Raw genomic sequence first — 15,178 nt, forward strand, 5'->3', positions numbered from 1 at the left:
CAGGAGATGTCCCCAGTATACTAGGAGGGTGCTCAGGATAGGGTCGCCTGAAAAACTAGAGTTGGTTCACTATAAATGTGAACTAAAAATGCTAACTAAATACAAACAGCATTTTTCTTCTGGAGTGTCCTGTACTTTTACCATGTTACATTACTATTTTTAGGGGGATACTGATGTCAACAGCCTTCAAGATAAATCGAAGGAGCTGTGATAGCAAACATCAAATTTACTTTCTGGTATTATGCAAACTAATGACAATCCCTGCCCTATATGTACAGAATGATTTCTCTAATGACGTCAGTTGAGATCCATCAAGAGGGGTTTTCTCTCATCAACTGTTTAATAACACTTACCGAGCACCCATGTTAGTCCAGAGGTGATTTAAAAATTCAACGCTGATGTTCTGACATGTGCCATGAGCTGGAGACAGACTTGCAGTGAAGTCCTGTTTACTGTGGCACTCTGTTTCAACAACAGTGACTGGCATACAGTAGGAGTTACTGGCCATTATTTGTTGAATGAATTAATAAATGGATGATTACTAAGGTAGTCCTCACCACTAAGAGATGAACAGCCCACAGAGAGCTCTGTGATACGATTATTATAACACAATGTGAAACTTTATATGGAAGATATGCAAAGAAAATGCAGAGTGTTAAATCCACAAGCCTACAGAGTTCTTGTGTTTGTTAATTTTGGTGGTTACGTGCATGTGTGTGAATGGAGGGGGTGAGTTATTAGGGAAATATTCATAGAAGAGGTAGCACTTAAGCTGAGACTTTTAAAGACTAAATGTAAACAAAGTCCTGGAAGATCAGTGATGGAAAGGATTCCAGGCAAGTGGAATGACCTGTGCAAAAATCAGAGGCATGAAGAAATATGATTTTAAGAAGTATTGATATGTATTTTTTTTTGAGCTTTGGGTTTACAGTGCAGTAGTAGAAATTCTGGTGAGCATTAAGTGTGAACATGTGGGCCGGTGCCTAAATATGACAAACAAAAGGACCGTAGGGTATTTCCTGAGAATCACGGATCATCATCTATCTGCCAGATTGGAGTGAGAGAACATAAACAGATCTCTGTGATAAACAGTGCCCTCTAGCAGCAGAGTGGAGGAGGAAGCAGAGGCCAGGTCTAAAGATAAACAGCTTAGTGAGAGAAATAGTGCAATGATTCCAGTACGAGATAATACCTGCCTCAGGTAGACAGTGGCTCTGGAAATGGACAGAATGTAGTATATTAAAATTTAGAAGAATTAATTGATGGGACTTGGATATTGATTGAAAAGATAGCTGGAATAAAAAGAAGTCATCTACAATAACTTACAAGTTTCCGTTTGGGGCCAGTGGATAGCCGTGTTATTCTCTGTGATAAGCAACATAGGATGAATGTCAGGGGCAGATAGAGGAAACGCCATGTTGCATTCCATTTGGATGATCCAAGTTTAACGTGACTGAAGGACATTCAAAAGGGGCGTCTTGTGGATATTTGTATTTGGCTCTCAGGAATGAAGACTGAGCTGTACAGATCTGCTTGTTACATGTTCATTGCAGGTACATATTGGTGTAAGTTATAGCTATGGGTTTGAATGAGATAGAAGCAGAGGAGCATAGAGTAAAAAAAAAAAAAAAAAAAAAAAAAAAAAAAAAAAAAAAAAAAGCCCAAATGAAGGTTAAGAAAGACATTCCAGGGGAGGAGTAGAAGCACAAAGCAGCATTATAAAGCTAAGACGGAATACATTTTCCAAATATCTCTGGACGATAGCCCCATACCACACTGACTTTGACAGTCCTCCCACTGGGAGGTGAATACGACCCTGCCTCCTTGCATTCCCCTGGTGTCTGGGTGTTACTGCAATGTAGTTTCTGCCTGTGTTCTAGAAACCCAGACACCTTGCTAGAAGGAAACCCAAGCAAGCCCATGCAGAAAGACTACTTGGAGAGGCTACCTGTAGGTGTTCTGGCTGGCAGATTAGCAGAGATGGGTGAAGATGCCTCTACATGACTGCAGCCTCCAGCTGTCCTCTCATCCCTAACCTTCAGGTCTTTCCAACTGAGGCCCACAGACATCATGGAACAGAGATAAGCTGATCCCTCTTTGTCCAACACAAATCCCTGACTCAAAGTATCCGAGACCACAATACAATGGTTGGTTTATACCACGAAGCTTGGGGGTGGTTTATTACACAGCACTAGCTAAGTAAACAGAGGCCAAGCAAAGGAATAGAAATCCTCAATAAATAGTGGGTAGGCTGTAAAGAAGGCATAGTGTTGAACTAAGGTAAGGAAAAGTGTCCACTGGATTTGGCAGCCAGAAGGCCCACAGTGATGTGATTACCGTAGTGAGTTAAGCAGTGACTGTGGCCCAAAGCACAATGCAAGCAGACTCTTCTTTCTACAAGCATTTCTCTTATCTTTCAGTAACTGTTTGATGATTTCTTAATACTAATAATTTTTCAAGTTCTCAATAAACTGTTAGACAAAGTATTTGGCAAATATGCTTTCAATTTCTTGGAACTCAGAAAGCAAGAGTCCTCAAACCAGAATTTACCTATTTCTCATTAAAAGTAGCACAGGGGGTTGATTTTTTTTAAAGACATATTTTTTAGTATGATATAAATAGCACCAAGCTTTTTCAATTATCAATAGTGTAACAATCTCATTTTGGTTATTGTTGTTATTTGTTGGAATATTTGAAAATAAATCTCCAATATTATTTTCCCTGGAGATATTTCAGAAATACCTCTAAAAGTAATGTTTTGGATAATACATTGTCAAATATAATTATGGCGCCCAACAAAATTAAAAACAATCCCTTATGCTGATTGATTTCAATTCAAGTATCCCCAAATTCTTATTTTCTGAGCACCAACTCTCTGAGACGATGGACTAGGAACTGAGAGATATATAAGTGAAAAGAAGACAAACAAGTGAGAGGAAAATCTACAAAGATATCAAGTAGGTTTTTCTTTATTTCTTTTTATCCTCATCAGTAGAGGCCTTCTCCTACAATCCTTGATCACCTGGTACCTGCACAATATGTGCCTTGCTATTGTCTCCTGTTTTTGAGCAACCTTCTCTTAGAAAACCATCCAGTCAAGGCAAAGTCATTAAGTCATAAGTAAGTCAATAAAATCAATAATAAATTAATAATGAGAAGATGAATGCTTTCCACCTTATATAAGTACAATCCAAAAATGTACACTCCCGCCACTTTCATCCAACAGAAGCCTTACTAGGATTAAACAGGAAACAGGAATAAAAGGGATTACAGATTAGAAAGGGAGAAGTAGAATTATCTTTATTCACCAATCTCATGATTTCCCATGTAGAAACATAAGGAATTTACAAAGCACTGCTAGAACTAGTAAGTGAATGCTGTGAAGTCACAAAATACAAAGTCAACATACAAAAATCAATTGTATTTCCATATGCTAGCAACAACAAATTGGAATAGAACAAGCCACCTATCTGTTAGGAGTCCCTAAGACCACCCCCACACCTCAGAGAGTGCTTAGAAGGACTCATAGGAATCAGCGTAGAGTTGTACTCTTGGCCAACACTTATAACAGTGGTAGAGTAAGACTTACTGCTGAATCATAAGGGATAAATACACAGGCAGAGGCTGGAGGAACCCACATACAGGCTTCTCTTTGCTCTTTCCCTCTCATGAAGGGTTACACAGAGCACACCCTTCCCCAGCAACAAAAATGCAGCACCATGTGCATGATGTTGCTGTCTAGGGAATCCCAGTAGCGACTGAGCAGTGTTTGAACTGGGGAGTGGTCACAGAGATATCTCCTGCCTAAGGTGCACCAAAATTCCAGAGTCCTAGAAGGAAAGCAGGTGTCAGCACAAACGACGCTTTTTGTGTGATTGTTCTATGCACAGTAGGCCACTCTCATCTGTTAAGCAAAGTCTTTTTTATAAGTTTAGGAAACTGTTTACCAGTCAAGACCGAGACATCCCTTAAAAGCCAAGCTTCCAAGCATCCTCTATAATGCCAGTAGTCCCAGGTCTGCTATACTAACCCTTATGATCCAATAATCCCATTATTGAGTATGTCTAAAGAAAATGAAATCAGGATGTCAGAGCGATATCTAAACTCTCATAACTATTGCAACATTATTCACAACAGACAAGATACAAAACCAGCCTAAGTGACTAACAATGAATGAAGAAAATGCAGCATCTACACATGACGGAATACTATTCAGCCACACAAAAATAAAATCTGTCATGGCATTGCTTTACATGAATGAACCTGGACGGCATAATGTTAAGTGAAATAAGCCAAATATAGAATGATAAATACCACATGATCTTACTTATATGTAGAATCTTAAAAAAATTAAAAGTTGGTAGAACAGAAACAGAGAGTAGACAGTAGTTATCAGAGACTAGCAAGGATAGGCAGGAGGCGAGGATGGGGAGAAGTTGATCAATGGGTATAAAGTTACAATTAGACAAGAAAAATACATTCCGATGTTCTATTGCATTGCATGGTGACTATGGTTAACAGTAAAACTTTATATATTACAAAATAGCTAGAAAAAAGGCTTTTGAATGTTTTCACCACAAATAAATTACAAATGCATGAGGTGTTGGATATACTAACTACCCTGGTCAGATCATTATATAACATAGATAAATATATATGAAACATTAAATTTACTTCATAAATATGCACAATTTTAATAATGTATCAGTTAAATAAATAAATAAACGCCAGTAAAAAACACAGTATTTTTAAAAGAATTAACTAACTTGCTCTGCAGTATATGTAGAAAAGTGAAGTATACAGAAGGAGCAAAAAATGAAAAAGCAATGAGAAATCAAATTGGAGAATTCATACTATCTCATTAAATGCTTACTAGAAAGTTGCAATAATCAACACATTGTGGCATTGGCATAAGGATTGACATATACATTGATGGAAGAGAATAGTTAGTTCTCAAATACCCATACATATATAGTCAATTGATTTTTGAAAAGTCACCAATATAATTTAGTGTTAAAAAGATAGTCTCTTCAACACATATTCTAAGATAACAGGATATCTGAATCAGAAAAATGAAGAAAATATCTCAATGCCTCCATTACATCAGATAAAAAACTACTGAAATGGATTGTACATCTAAACATAAAGGCTAAAACTATAAAATATCTTGAAGAGAACACAGAATATCTTGGGATAGTCAAAGATCTTTAGACTTGCCACAAAAGCTATATATAAGTTTATCAAGAGATAACTTAAGAAAATAAAAATGTAACCCCCAAAAATAAAATGAAATGAAATATTTGCAATTCAAATGTATCTGGCAAGGTACTTGTATCCCAATATTATGATACTCCTATAACTCAAAAATAACAGAATACATTTTGTTTGAAAATGGGCAAGTAACATCATTAGTAAGCAGAAACACATGAATCAATCCTACAACGAAACAGCCTGAACACTCACTTGACTGGCTAAAATTTAAAGAGACTGGCATATAATATACTCCATTGAATAGCGCAAGTGCGCTTGGAGCACATTAAATGCTATGGTTTATCCTCCAAGATATAGCTTATACTAGGCTATAAAACAAGTTCCAATAAATTTTAAAAGATTCAAATCATGGAGAGTATATTCTCTGACCACAGTGGATTGAAATTAGAAATATGTAACAGAAGAAAATTGAGAAATTCACAAATATATGAACATAAACAATGCACTTCTAAATAACTAATGAGCCAGAGGAAGCTTGGGATTTATTACGTATAAGATCATATCATCTGAAATTTATCTCAAATTATGCTTTGAGATGAATGAAAATGAAGACATAATATGTCAAAACTTAAAAAAACAACAACTTTGGGGATGCAGCAAAGTAATATTTAAGGAACATTTATAGCTATAAATGTCTGGAATATTAAAAATGAGAGAAAGAGAGAGCGGGACCTTAAATTAATAACCTAAACTTTCACTTTAATACACTGGAAAAGGAGTAAACTGAGCCTAAACAAGGCAGAAAGAAGAAAATTATTTTTTAAAAAGACATTAATGAAATAATAAATTAAAAAACAATTTAAAAAATCAAGAAAATCAATTGTTGGTTATTGACAAGGCTTTACTAAGGCTTAACAAGAAAAAAATCTAAAAGAAATAAAACTAAAATTACTACAATCAAAAATTTAGGAGGAAACATTACTGCCAAACTTACAAACCAAGCAGGATCCCAAAGGAATGCTATGAATAATTGTATACTAATAAACTCGATCACTTAGATGAAATGGACAAATTCATATAAATACCAACTCATATAGATACAAAACTACTGACAAAAAGACTTTTTTGTTTTAAGACGGAATTTCACTCTTGTTGTCCAGGCTGCAGTGCAATGGCGTGATCTCAGCTCACTGCAACCTCTGCCTCCTACATTCAAGCAATTCTCCTGCCTCAGCCTCCCAAGTAGCTGGGATTACAGGCATACACCACCATGCCTGGTTAATTTTTTCTGGCCAAGGAGATATTTTAAAAATTAAAATAGAACTATAACAAACATATTAAATTAGCAATCAAACGTTACTCACAAAGAAAGTTTAGGCATAGATGGATCCCTGGTAAAGTCTACCAATTATTTAAAGAACTGATACAAATTATCCACAAATTATTTTAAAAATAGCAGAGGAAACTTCACAACTCATTGTATGCAGCTAGTATTACCCTAATTCCAAGATTAGGCAGATATCACAAGAAAGGAAAACTGCAGACCAATGTCTTTTATGAATACAAATGTGGAATTCCAAAAAAAAAAAAAATACTAGTCAACAAAATCTGGAAACATAAAAATGATTATGCACTATTAATCAATGGGATTTCTACCAGGAATGCAATATGGGTTCAACATCCAAAAATTGATTAATATAATATATCATTTCAACAGAATAAGGTACAAAACCACACAATAATCTCAAAAGATACAGTAAAAGCATTTGACAAAATCCAACACTCCTTTGTGATTAAAAAACATACAACAGACTAGGAATAGCAGGAAACTTTCTCAATCTGTTGAAGCAGATCTACAAAAAACAAAAACAAAACAAAAATCATAGCTAACATTATACTTACTGGTAAAAATCAGAATGCCTTCCCCCAAGGTCAAGAACCAGAGAAGGAAGGCTATCTCCTCTCAACTAGTTCTAGTCAACATTGTACTCTACGTTGTATCCAGGGCTACTAGGCAAGAAAATGTAATAAGAGGCAAACTGGAGGAAAGAAAAATCTATTCACAGATGACAGAATCTTATATACAGTGAAACCTAAGTAATCCATGAAAAAGCTATCCGAACTAATACATGAGTTCAGAAATGTTGCAGAATACAAGAGTAATATGCAAAAATCAATTGTATTTATATATACCTTCAATAAACAATCTAAAAATGAATTTACAAAAGCAACTCTTTTTACCATAGTATCAAAAAAAAAAATGCCTAGCAACAAATTTAATAAAATACTGAAAAACTTATAATCCACAAACTATAAAACATTATAGAAAGACACTAAAGAAGATCCAAATAATGGGAAAACATCCCATGTTCATGAATTGGAAGGCTTAATGTTACAATGGCAATATTCCCTAAATTATTTTATATTTTTAATATAATTGCTATCCAAATAACAGCTGGCTTCTTTGCTAAGACTGACAAGCTGATGATTAAATTTCTATGGCAATTTAGGAGTGTCCTCACTGTGCTACTGGCATAAGGATAAATATATAGAGCATTGGGATAAAACTGACAGTTTCGGAGCAACACTCCTACCCCACAGTTATGATTAAGTGATTTTTGACAAGGGTAGGGGAAGGAGTAGCCTTTTTAACAAATAATGCTGGGAAAACTAGATATCCACAGACAAAAGAGTAAAGTTGTACCTCACTGCATACCAAATATAAAACTCAAGATATATAAGGTCTAAAACTCTTAGAAGAAAACATATGGACAAACCTTGATTACCTTGGAATGGTTTCTTAGTGAAATAATTTTTGTTTCTTATATGACAATCAAAACTGCAAGCAACTTATGTATAAGTTGAATAACAACAAAATTTAGAAGTTTAGTGCTTCAAAGAATGCCAAGAAAGCAAAATGACAAATAAAGAATGAGAGACAATATCTGCAAATCATATATCTGACTAAGTATTCATATATAGAAAATATAAAGAACTCTTACAGTTCACAAAAAAAAGACAACCCAATTAAAAATGGGCCAGGTTCTAAATAGACATTTCTCCAAAGATGTATGAATGAATGGTCAATATGCACATCAAAAACAGTTCCTATTATTAGACCACAGGAAAATGCCATCAAAACCACAATGAGATCACACTTCCACCCCCTTAGGATGGCTATAATCCCAAAGATGGATAATAGCAAGTGTTGGTGTAGATGCTGAAATACTGGAAGAGTCATATGCTAAAGTGAGAATGTAAAATGGTACAGCAACTTTGGAAAATAGTCTGACAGTTCCTCAAAGGGTTAAATGCAGTTAGTCACCCTACCACTGAGTGATTCCACTCCTAACTATATAAGCAAGAGAAAGAAAAACATGTGTGTATACAAAAACTTGCACACGAATGTTCATAGCAGTGTTATTCGAAATAGTCCCAAAGTGAAAACAACCCAAATGTCCATCAATTGATGAACAGATAAACAAAACGTGGATCCACATAATGGAATGTTACTTAGTCACGAAAGGAAATGAAGTACTGATAGACTCTACAACATGGATGAACCTTAAAAACATTAAGCTAAGTCAACAGAGGAATGGCAAAAGACAAAAGATATAAAACCGAATAGGCAATTTTATAGAAAAAGAAATTATACTAGTGGTTGCCTGGGCTTAGGGAAGGTAATGTGGGGGAGGGTGAGATGAAGCGTCACTTCTAAAAGGTATGGGTTTCTGTTGGGGATGATAACATTTTTCTAAATTGATTTTATTGCACAACAAAAAATGGGTGGTTGTATAACTTTTAAATATACCCAAACTCACAAAATGATACACTTGTGAATGAATAAATTTTAAGCTATGTTAATTGTATCTCAACAATGCTAACAACTGCATTTATTCATGTTCATGTATTACCTTTTAATTAGTTAATTGTAACACACATACAAACACAAATCATGATTCTAAAAAGCAAGGATGTGGAATAAGTGGAAGGCTCATATATTTTTGGTGGTAAAGGGGCTCAACCACTTTTCAAAATTTTTTTTATATCTTAACATACACTTGTGATACAGCCATTCTAATCCTTGGTATTACCCCCCCAAAAGTAAAAAGTAAATAAACAAAAATAAATGTATAAAGACATATACACAAATGTTCATAACAGTTTTAGTCACAATAACCTGAAACTGAAAATAACCTAAATTTCTTTTGACAAAATAATTTATTGAAAAAAAAAATATGGTCTCTGGCCAGGCACGGTGGCTCACTTCTGTAATCCTAGCACTTTTGGAGGCTGAGGCAGGCTGATCACTTGAGGCCAGGAGTTTAAGATCAGTCTGATGAACAAGATGAAATCCCATCTCTACTAAAAATACAAAAATTTGCTGGGTGTGATGGTACCTGTAATCCCAGCTACTTGGGAGGCTAAGGTGAAAGAATTACTTGAACCTAGGAGGCAAAGATTGCAGTTAGCCAATATCGTGCCATTGACTCCAGCCTGGGAAACAGAGCAAGACTCCATCTCAAAAAAGAAAATAATAACTAAATAAATAAGGTCTCTTAATAAAATGTAAACTATATGCAAAAATAAAGACAAATCTCAGAGAGATTATGTCAAGTGAAGAAGCCTTACCCCAAAGAATATATAATGTATGATCTCATATAAATAAAATGCTAACTTCAGTTATAGAAGACACGTCAGTGGTTGGCTGGAGTAGATGCTGAGGAGAGAGAATGAGTAAAGAAATGTAAAGAGACATGAAGGAGTGTTCTCTCTTGATGAGGAGGTTTTATATTTTGATTAAGTTGGTTACCTGACTGTATACAGTTTGTCAAAACTCATCAACCTTAAAATGTTTGAAAGTCTTTGTATGCAAATTATAGCTCAGTAAAGTTGATTTTAACAACCACACACAAATCACTTGATGGAGAAAATGACACATGTCTCAGATGTATGTTCAGGGTTGGCGCCTGAGTGATGCGACGTCTGGAACATTTTTAAATTGTTGGCTTGCCGGGATCCTCCAGTCAACAGAGACTGTTTTCTCACCCTCCAGCCCAGCCACAGTGCAGTGGCCACTCTCGGTCAGTATTGTGTCATAAAGAGAACACCGAGTTGGAAGTCAGGAATCTTTATTCCAATCCTTGCTATAGCATTTATGGGCCATGCAATTTGAATATAAATCCTGGCCTGTAAATTATGTATTCTTCAGGCTTGTTTACATCAATTGAACTACAATATAAGACCTACATAATAATCTGCCACATTAGTTGGGATTGTTATTGATGAGTACTTGATTAGCAGAAGGCAACATAGAGAAGTACCGCACTGTGGTGAAATATGTGCCCATTTTAGCGGGACAGAAGGTGCAGTCTAGTCCAGGAAGCATGCCATCCTGCCGTTGCAGCTTGACTCATTCTGTTTCCGCTGAAGCACAAAAGGAAGACTTAATTACCTTTGGTGACTAATTTAAAAACAAAATCACTAGTATTGCCTCCTCTCCAGGTCTCTGCACCTGCAATTGGAATGGAAGACGCTATCCAGCACAGGAAGCAGACAGGAGCTCTTCCACACTTTATTTTCTTGTTCTATTGTATGTCCTCAGCCTCCCTGCTTCAAAACAATATCATGCCTTTTCTCCTGACACTGCAGCCACTCTCACATTTAATTAAAGTGGTCACATGGAGTCTGCCTTCAGATTCAGTTTTTCTTTTCTCCCCTCTTGCTTTGGATTGCAGGGGATAAAGGCATTAGGAGGAGCGGAGACCCAGATGATCCTTTGATTATGCCCCAGGCTGAGGAATCGTGACTGACCGTGTCTGGGTCATCACTCAGCCCACTCAGGAACAAGCTGGCATTCTCTTACCTTCCTCAGGCTACCACCGAGACTCACCGTTCTTTCCTTTTTGCTAGAGAGAGCGTGGCCAATGTTACTATTCTCATAGCAAACTGGACTTTTTCCTTCTTTGAAACTAAAATATTAGCATTAGCTCAGATCTACCTTTAAAAATAATGCAAATTTACCCTAAATTTAATGCTCTATCTGAAACACCACAAATTCTCTCTCCCTCTCTCTCTCTCTCTCTCTCTCTCCACACACACACACACACACACACACAGAGGGAGAGAGAGAAGACCACATTCCACACACCCCCTCACCACACACAGACACACACATTTGAATTAGTAATCACAACCATCAGCCAAACCTAAACATATGGGTAACCTCTTCCTTCACCAAACACGATTGTATGCCAAACTTCTGAAACAAAAATAAAACAAGATGCAGAAAGTGTTTGATGATTACACGTGTGCTGTGAAATTTTTACTGAACTGTTCATGGAGTCTGAATTCCTCATTTGAAAAATGAGGGTGATGTCTACTTTGTGTGGTTGTGACAGAGAGTAAAATAAAATAATAGTGTATATGTAGCTAGCACAGTGCATGAAGAAGCACTCCATACACGATTTTCTTTTCTTTTTATTCACACAGACGTGAGGCTGAGGCATCATGACTTAATATTTGTAGTTATTAAGAAAAATGTGGGATTCCAGAAGTCTACCTTATAATATAAGCTCTAACTACTATGTTGAAAGCTGAAAGTCTTTGTTACATAACCTTTGCTCCATAGTGGCAAAAAACTTTACACATTTAAGCATTCAATAAAAGTTCATAACAGTCATTACTTGGTAATACTGTAGGTATGAACAGATGGGCTTGGATTCCACAATCTCGTTCTTGACTTCTAAGAGCTGTGCCTAACAGGAACAAGAAAGACAGTGTTCTTTTGGATGTGTCTCACTATCATTTCTTCCTATTAGTTTATTTCCTGAATCTGAAAGAAACACCCACTTGCACTCCATTAAGGAAGTTTCATGGATATAATATGATTTCCAATGAGCTGTGGTTTTCTGTTTGTTTTGTTTTTTTGAGATGGAGTCTCACTCTGTCACTCAGGCTGGAGTGCAATGGTGCGATCTCAGCTCACTGCAACCTCCGCCTCCCCGGTTCAAGTGATTCTCTTGCCTCAAACACTGCCTCCTCAGTTCAAGTAACTCTCCTGCCTCAGCTGGGATTACAGGCACCCGCCACCATGCCCAGATATTTTTTGTATTTTTAGTAGAGACAGGGTTTCACCATGTTGACCAGGCTGGTCTCGAACCCCTGACCTCAGGTGATTTGCCTGCCTCACCCTCCCAAAGTGCTCCAGTGAGTTTTAAGTCACACACACACACACACACACACACACACACACGCACACACACACAAAGGCATCTGGGTGAAAATTAAAAAAAAAATTCATCCAAGATAAGCAGTTAGGTACGAATTTGAAGCCCATCAACTATGGGTAAGGAAAGCGTGAGGGAGGGAGATATGTAAATTTCAGTAGACTTAAAGAGAGTCACGTAACCAAAGAGTGAGAAATGTATATATTTAAATGATAACATGTCTTCCAATGATCTTTACAATGTTTTAGCAGCAGCCTCTCTAAGTAACCAGCTATAATATATTACACTGTGTTTTTAAGTTAATTGATTTTATGCTCCTGGACCGCACTTCTAGTCTTTCATCTACTGAATCTTTGCTATGAGACTAAATGAGCTTTTCAGAGGAAAACTCCTTTGATCTAGCTACTCCAGGGAAAAGGAGTGCATCAGATATGTATAAAATACTGCTTGTCCTTATTACAAGGTGCTAGCATAAGAAAATGATGATAAATGGTGGGCGGCCCCTCCCGTCTTTCCTCTGCTACTTGAACTTCAGTGTTGGTTATTTCCATCACAATTTGATATGCCAACCTTCCCTGATGAGGACTAACAACCTCTAATGCTTATAGTCTCTATAAAGATCATTTGGTTTCAAATAAAACATTTACAGTCAAAATCTATTAATGGCCTTCTCTGGTTCAGATGTCAACTAAGTTATTCAACAATATGTGCTTGTTCTAAAACAATCAGCCAAATTCCATCGACAGGCACATTCACAGCTTTCTTCTCTGAAACTCCTTCCACCAGACCCCAAACTGTTATGAGCATATTATATCTATATTATCCACAAAAATCAAAACCTCAGAAAGATCTAGAGCACCTGGACTCTCTTTCTCACCACCATGTCTAAATAGCTATAAAACCTCATTCAAATCACATAATCCTTCTAGCTCTTGAGTTCTCTGTCTGTAAAACTTAGATTATTCTACTGTCTCAGAGGAAGAGATTAAAAGCCTCTCTCTTCATTACATGTGGCTTCTATTTGGTTCTGCCTAGAGTTATTGTCATGTAAAATCATATTTAGATGGAGGTTGGGTCTCAGTTTCTGCTTCACTCCTCCCTGCAGCAATCTTAGCAGGGCTCACACTGCTCTGAGGTTGGAATGAGGGGGCCTCAACTGCCACTACTACAACAGAACCAGGGTCCCGCAACCCACACTGGCAACAAGAGAGATGGCCATGCCAGTGCCTTAGCTGGACTCACCCCGGGGAGACTCTACCTGCCTGGGAGAGTGGGTGACACAGTTGGACTTGAAGAGAGTTAATTAATGCTCCTTGGTGTGGTCGTCAATCAGGAGTGATCAGTCCCTGCCCTCCTCCCCACAACAGACTGTCCAGAAGTGCAGGTGTTTCCTGTGACTCTCCTGAGCCATTTCATAGACCAGGCAGGCAGATGCATCACTGTGAACCTGTAACCAGCTCCAGAAAGATCGCCCCTGTACTTGCTCTCCCTCCTGCTCTGTCCTGCTTCATGTTTTTCCTCACTCTTTCTCCTGGAACAGCACCCTATGTTAAGGAATTAGCAGGCATGGTTTTGGCTTAAGTTTCTGTTTTCCAGGAACCCTGAGCCAGGACAGGTGTCAACTCTCCACAGTGTATCCCAGCCCTGCCACCTGCAGATGTGTTTCCCTAGGCTTTCTACTTAACCCCTCTCTGCCTGTGGCTCAGTTTTCCCAACTATAAAAGGGGGAGAATAATAGCACATACCTCATTCCAGTTGTTATTAGAACTGAATGAGTTAACGCATTAAAAAATGCTTGAAATAGTGCCCCACGCACAACGACACTATGCCACAGGCGGGCGACATCATCAGCACCATCACAATTATCCCCACCCACCTTCATGTCATGTTTCCTGCCTGTGGCTCAGCTTTTTATAAATTCCATAAGCCCTTAGATTCTCAGCAATATCTTCCCCTTAGATTACATTAATATCAGTGCTGGTTTCTATGCAAAGGAAGAGTCCAAACTGCTACAACATGGCTACGAGTTCGGGGTTCAGGAGGCAAGGGGGAGTTTGGGTTGTTTCTGGTGAATGAATTCAGAATAGATTTGATGCCTCTTGTGGGCCAGAAAATAACTTTAGTCTGTTAGAAAATTTAAGTAATTTGCTCAAAATCCCATGGCTAGAAAATGGCAGAACAAGAAGTAAAACCTATGTTTGCCTGCAAAACTCATCTCCTTTCAACCATGCCAGAAATTTCATTTTTTAATAAAAATATCTGACTTTTTGAGCATTTGTGTTTAAAATGCTTGAGATGGGTAATGTCATTTCATTCACAGAACCGCCATACAAATTAAGAGTAGATTCTAATGCCATAGTATTTAAAAGACAATGCTATGAGAGAAGTGAAAATTATTTGCCCCAAGTCTCCACAGCTGGTACGCATGCAGCTGGTCCTCTCACCTTAGCTACTGCTAATTTCAATGTGTCCTTCAGATTCCACGTGGTGGAACCTTCATTCCCAAACTCATATGTTGAATGGAGGTGAAGATTTTGGGAAGTAATTAGGATTAGATAACGTCATTATGGTAGGGCCTGCTGATGGGACAGGCAGGTTTATAAGAAGAGAAGGGAGGCCGGGCGCGGTGGCTCGCGCCTGTAATCCCAGCACTTTAGGAGGCCGAGGCGGGTGGATCACAAGGTCAAGAGATTGAGACCATCCTGGTCAACATGGTGAAACCCCGTCTCTACTAAACA

The 15,178-nt window shown here is 37.5% G+C and overlaps 1 protein-coding gene across 8 annotated transcripts in view; it reads right to left on the reverse strand.

Moving 5' to 3' along the window:
* NTM (neurotrimin) overlaps positions 1-15,178 on the reverse strand; it is a 972,209-nt gene that overhangs the window by 58,372 nt on the left and 898,659 nt on the right. The gene's annotated exons all lie outside the window — the stretch shown is intronic.

Source organism: Cebus imitator, unplaced genomic scaffold, assembly GCF_001604975.1.
Source record: "Cebus imitator isolate Cc_AM_T3 unplaced genomic scaffold, Cebus_imitator-1.0 Scaffold0, whole genome shotgun sequence".
NCBI lineage: Eukaryota > Metazoa > Chordata > Mammalia > Primates > Cebidae > Cebus > Cebus imitator.